The sequence below is a fragment of the Haliaeetus albicilla genome, chromosome 1 (assembly GCF_947461875.1).
Source record: "Haliaeetus albicilla chromosome 1, bHalAlb1.1, whole genome shotgun sequence".
In the NCBI taxonomy this organism is placed as follows: Eukaryota; Metazoa; Chordata; class Aves; order Accipitriformes; family Accipitridae; genus Haliaeetus; species Haliaeetus albicilla.
Window position 1 is genome coordinate 28,773,651 of NC_091483.1, and position 6,327 is coordinate 28,779,977.

The 6,327-nt window shown below is 44.4% G+C and overlaps 1 long non-coding RNA gene across 1 annotated transcript; it reads right to left on the minus strand.

Annotated features, from left to right (window-relative positions):
- Positions 1 to 110: 110 nt before the first annotated feature.
- LOC138685439 (uncharacterized) lies at positions 111 to 5,844 on the minus strand. Its single transcript, XR_011324690.1, has 2 exons — positions 3,109 to 5,844; positions 111 to 3,002 (listed from the first exon to the last, which is right to left on the minus strand). It is a non-coding gene; the product is annotated as an uncharacterized lncRNA (long non-coding RNA).
- Between the last annotated feature and the right edge of the window lie 483 nt (positions 5,845 to 6,327).

Here is a 6,327-nt window from a genome sequence, read left to right on the forward strand (position 1 = left end):
TTCTTATTTACTTAAATCATTATTTTAAATTAAGTCAATACAGCATAAAACAATTAAAACACTGCAATCTATAAGACTATGTAATAATCTCCCCAGGGTAACGTAGTATTATTTTGTATAAAACAGAAGGGGGGGGGTGCAGGGAGAGAGAATGTTCTACAAGCAAAAAAAGCCTCTAAATGAAGAGTGACAGAAAGTCAACCTGCTACCTCTGCTGAAGTGTAATGTTTACTTAGCTACATATATGTGAGTGATTCATCATCAGGACTGCCTCAGAAGAAGGGGGAATGACCAAGAAAGGTGGTTTGCTGCGGGCCATTTGGGAAGTCAATGGTACTAGGGCTCCTAACTCTGGAGACGGTCCCTGCCCCAGGTCTTCTGGAAACACTGGCTGATCTCTGCAGGGAAACATCCTAAGATAAAAGGTGGTTTATACTTCGGTATAAAGTACACCATCGGTGTCCTGATTAGCTCAGGCTAACTAATTCCCTGCAACTAATCGAACAATGAAAATTGTACTTGGCATGTAGCAATCCAGGTGAATGGAAGCCTACACTTCAAATCAGTCAACGCAGCATGTTGTGAGGTCTGAACAGCCATGGCTATACTAGGGGGCCTGTGAAATATGTAAGCTAGCCTGTTTGAATAATTAACTTTAATCCTTAACATTTTATCTGTATTAGCAACTTTTATAGTGTAGTAGGTACAGTGGTCAAATAATTTGTTAAACGCAAATGCTCCTCAAAGGTTGTGGTTTGCTGAGTACATTTGCATCCTGGAACAAGTATTGGAGGAGCAACCGAATTAGGATGGTCCAAATCTGACTAGTAATCAATTACATCAAAGTAATAAAAATAGACATATCTTGAAAGCGCTTCAGAGAGTCCTTTGATGCCTCCTTTAGTAAACACAATAGGCCAAATTAAGTACTGCTGAAAACTGCTGTAAGAGCTTGGTCATTTTTGGTAACAGTGTACCTCCTACAGACTTAGCATGCAGTCTGAAGGCAGCCTGAGGGGTCAAAAAACAGGTATAACAAGGAAAAGCAACCACCTCCAAAGGGATGGGGTAAAGTAGGTCACCATTAAATACCTTTTTGAAGAGATCTCCAACTGATGTAGCCTGGCCTACTGAAATTGATAAAACTCTGATTTGCTCCAGAGAGGGGTTTCACCTGCTGAATTCAGCCTGTGTTACCTTATTTTAGCAACAGTGACTAATTACTCAGCCCTTCACACCCCTATTTTAAGATGCTATTTTGCTATGTACGTTTATATTATCTATGTTTATTCAGGAATGTAAAGAATTCATACGAAAGCAGAAAACAAAGGTAGTTAGTAGCTGCATGACAACAAATCTTTTCGTTTTTCAAAACTGGCATCATAATTACGCCATGCACGTGCTCATCTGACTTTTATGCTTCAATATCCATAGGGCTGAATCAGCACAGAAAATGAACATTCTTGTTGACACAAACTGCTGCTGACTTGAAAGGAATATCTTTTTCATTTAGATCAAATGGTAGTTTTGCTGGGAAAAAATGAGTACTCTGTATGAATACTAATAAACATCCTGTAGCAATTTTCAGAGGTTTCATTGTTTAGGTCTGTGAAAATAACATAATGAATTTTATGTTGTCAAAACTTTTTTCTGGTAAAATACCTCTTATTTTCTGTAAGGATTTCAAGAGAAGAGAAAAATCTTTAACTGAAAGAAAACTATGTTGTCACTATGAGGCTAAAAAAGTGCTAAACAATTAAGTGCTAAACAAAATCCCGAAGACTGGAAGATTTTGTGGGGAACTTTGGTCTGTTGATCTCTGTGTAAGTTACTGAAGTATTTTATATTCTTGTGAATCCCACATGACCTTGTGCAAGCCATGAAACCTTAGCATGCCATTATTCAACACAGCACTCAAGCTTTTCACTGGGACTCGTATGTGGACTTAAAACGTTAGATCTTGGAACTCCCTACACAGAGCAGCAACAACTTAAAACAGATTGATGTAGGGACTCAGTGTTTTGCCCCATGACTTAGCAGTGAGACAAAAAGCACGACTATACAAAGGAAACATGTGGAATAGCTTGGAAATTGTTTTAGTGAGAATGTCAGAGAAGCTGTCAAAGAAACAATGGGAGATGAAGAATTGCCAAGTTGAAATATAAGACAAAAAGTTACCTTTTATCTAATACTCCTTAGACAGCTAACTGCTGCCTAACACATTTGACCTTGGGCTGGACTCCAGATGTGAAAGGGTTTTGCTACCTCTTCTTCCTAACAGAAGGAGACATAATGGCCCCAGATGTGACAGGCAGGGAATGGAGCATGCAGTACAAAGGCTGTAACTATGACCCTGCCATCCTTCTTGAAGGGGAGCTACACAGGAAGGGCTGCTGGTCTTTGGTATTTAAAACACGGATCAGGTGGAACCCAATGACATCCCCAAACCTGTTTTTCTTCCACTGTCATGTAATGGCACTTGGGTTGGCAAATTCAGCCTTTTTGTTTGTTGTGTTAAAAAAAGCCAGTGGAACAATCTTATTTTATCAGCTTTCTTCTGTGATCTTATTCTTTCTGGTCTCCACTGGATCAAAAAGGTCCACAATAAGGTGACTTTTGCTCAGATTGAAGAAGGATTTGACTGCAAACTTGCTTTATGATAATTAAAGGAAAAACAAGTTGGACGGGATGCTGAAGAGAAAATTGAGGCCTGGTAATGCATGCAAACAGGGAGAAGCTGTTGTTGTTGTTGATCTTCTTAGTGCTTTGTTTTCCAGCAGGAGAAGCTGCTGTGTTTTGTCTCCTCCAAACAGGAACTAATAATGATCTACCGGATGGACTAACAAGAAGGATGTCTTGCTTTTGTTGAAGCAATTTTTTTTCCTTCCTAAAAAGGAAGATCTTTTGGAGAACATTTTGCATCTTATTTCCCCCTTTCCTCTGATATATGAAGCGTCCTGTATGGAATGCTGCTTGGTGTCCAGGGTGCTTGGTTGCTCCACCTGTTTTGAAGACAGGTAGAAGAGCATGCTCAAAATGTAAAAATGGCTGGTCTTAGGCAAGCGGAAGTGAAAAACTGACATTGATGTGCAAGCAAACTACACTAACCTTTAAACTAAGGCTGGGATGCTTTTCCCTCATCCCCTCTATGCTGAGAGGAAGTGCTATGACAATGCATCACGGCAATCTCCATTCATGCTTGCTCAGCTGGACCATCACAAAGCAGCTGAAATGGACTGGCAAATTCAGCCTTCGGAGGTTATTGACCACTTGGCTGCACTCTGTAAGGCTGTACTTGAAAAAGGAAACAAAATTCAAAGATGGAGTTCAAGTGAGCTGGTCTGTTCTCAGTATTTTTGTGCAAACTGTTTATTACCATGCCACAGCTACTAAGCTATTTTGCATAATAAACCTCTGAAAATCTAACCCAACTCCAGTACCGTATGAGGATTAGACATGGTAATACCTCTCCAGCCACTTCTGAGGATTAGCTTCAAAAATCAAATTAAAATGAAGCAAACCCAAATAGACTGGTTAGTTCCACAATAAGTCGCAACGCTCATATTCAGCAACCATCATCTGTGCCTCTTGCATTTCATATTACTATATGACATATCTGTGCAAGTAGTGTTAGAGTACACCTGCTGCATATGGTAAAGGTGAGAAACTCTTTGTGTATGGCACATCAATATATTAAGGTTACAAGGCCTTACTTGCCCGAGTATTCCTACTGAAGAGCACTTCCTGAGTTTTTATTTATTTCCAAACGCTGAGGGGAAATTATATGATTTTTACCTCACAGTTTGAGGAAAAAGAGATGAGGGTGAGAAGCATCATGTTCTCTAAGCAGGCTGTGTACTGTGACTTGCAGAAATGGCCACAGAACTATGAGTGTGCATCTTGTTTTTCATTCCTACGCAAGTCATTATTTTTTATTCTTTTTCTCAAATGTATTTAAAGGTACTTAAATTGATGGATTTGCTTAAGAAAAAATGACCAGTGAGTGTAATAAAGTGTTTGTCTAAACAGGTATAGTAAAACAAAATAGGCAAACCTGTTTCTGAGCAGTGGCTATAAACAAGAGCTATCCAATACATTTAAAATTCTATTTGGAGTCAAATGCTAATAGAGATATTGATTTTAACACGTAACTGTTGAAAGGCACACAAACAAAACTTGATTTACCAGATTAACAATTCCTGTTGTCTTAAATTAGCAGGGAAAATTACACCCTGTCAACAGTATGTTTGTGCTGTTCTTCATTCCTTTCATTATACAGTAAAATGCAAATAGCAAGCCAGATCAAAACTCTTAATATAGAGTCACATTAGAGGTCATTAATCTCAAATAATAATTAAAAATTTAGAACTGGAATACTGTTAAGTACCTAAATCTCCTGCGATGACAGAAAATAATGAAAAAATTCAGGAAGTTTGTAAGCAGTTTACAAGGCAGAGGAAGATGTCTGTGACAGAAAGATAGACACGCTGGTGATTTGGAGCAGTTTAACAGCATCCATAATCCAAAGCAGGCAAGGAACAGCAAGGTGGTTTTTAGCAATATTCTTGATTAAGGTGATAAGAACATCAATGAACTAGTTTGGGACCACACTTCCTGAATATGCTATTCGGTACAATTAAGATAATGAGCAGAAAATGAAGACTACACAAGGAAGTTGCTAGGAATGGTTTAGGTGATCACAGAAAGATAACTGCACTTCACAAGTACAAGGCATTGTTTTCTCTCTAGCCTGTACCTGATGCAAATGCTAAAAAACTATGGCAGTGCTACTACAGTACCTTTTTCAAAATTAAAAAAGGAGCATTGCTTCCCTAATTCACTGCTGGCTATTCTCAAGCTTCTTGCTGAAAACATTGTTACACAATCAGGTTTTCTGAATACGCTGCCTTCTCCAGACAAGTAATAATTAACATCCTAGATAGCAAGAAAACTAACAGTAGTGCAATAAAGGCACTATAATGAATGCAAACTCAGTTCAGTGCAATGGATTTAGCTAATTACATATCCATACTCCCTCGACAGCGAATGCCATGTTTATTAATACAATATATCCGCTCATTACAGCAGAAAGGCAGTCTGGCTATCTTTCTCTCCTTGTTACTTGACGGACGTTGAGTAAGAGTCCTTCCTCACATACACAACTGTGCATAAACCTACACAATTTATTACTATGAGAAAAAAAAGAGCCTAGGTGAAACGATTTGTTGCTCCGTGCTGCACAAAATAAAAAGCCTCCAAGGAGCTGAAGTGTCACAGAAGGTATCACTGCAGATTAAGTAATTGAGGAGCCTGGCCCTTGTGCAGACAGCCCGTGTTGCTGTATCTTCCCCTTGGTGCTGGTTTTTTCCCTACGCTGAGAAGCTCGGCTTGGTTTACTTGCATGTGCCGATATGCTACTCCGGGCCCGTTACTCTCACACCGGGCCTGCACTCCTCGTCGGTGCTGCTCCTCTCCCGGGCAAGAGCACGCCTTTAGCTGTATCCCTGGCACCAGCGACAGGTGCAAACCCCTTCGCCTTAGGGCTCCCGCCGAGGCGCCCTCCTTGCCCCGCTTCCAGGCGCTCCGCCTCCCGCCAAGCCCTTGCCGTTGCTGCTCTCGAGGCGGCAGGACGCCTCAGCCGCGGTCCTCGCCTCGCCGCCGCTCCAACTAGCCCCTTCCCAGCCGCCCGCCGCGCAGCTACAGGGGAGGGTGAGAGAACTGGGGACTCGGGGCGCGGGAAGCGCCTCCGGCGCCGAGCCCGGGGGCAGGCGATGCCCAGGCCGCGGGGGAGCCAGCCCCGCCTCCCCTCCCGATGACACCCCCCGGCGCTGACGGACGGACAGCCGGACGGACGGACGGCCGGCCGAGGCTTCCGCTTAACGCGCGGAGGGATACCGCGCTCCGCACAGATGTAGATCCGGCCGCCGCCATTTCGTGGGAGGGCGGCGGCGGCGGCGGTGGTGGGGCGGGGGGCTTGTCGTCAGCGGTGCGCGCCGCCGCGCCCAGGCGGCTGCCGCGGGCCCGCGCCAGAGGCGGAACCCCCGAGCACTCCCGCTCGGGCGGCGGCAGGACGCAGTGCGGCGGCAGCGCCGCCCTCGCCGGGGCGACCGCGGGCAGCCCCAGACCCTTCCTTCCTCTTCCCCTGCCTCCCCGCGCGCCGGCGCGGCACCGGCGCCTACCGCTCGCGAGATCGTCCCCCTCCTTCGGCGGGGTTGAGCTACAGCACACGCAGGCGGCGCATGCGCCTGGCCTACCCGGCGGCGCTGGCCCCGCCCCGAGTGGGGGCGCCGCTGGCGGCGGCGTGTCTCGCCTCGCCTCGCCTCGCCC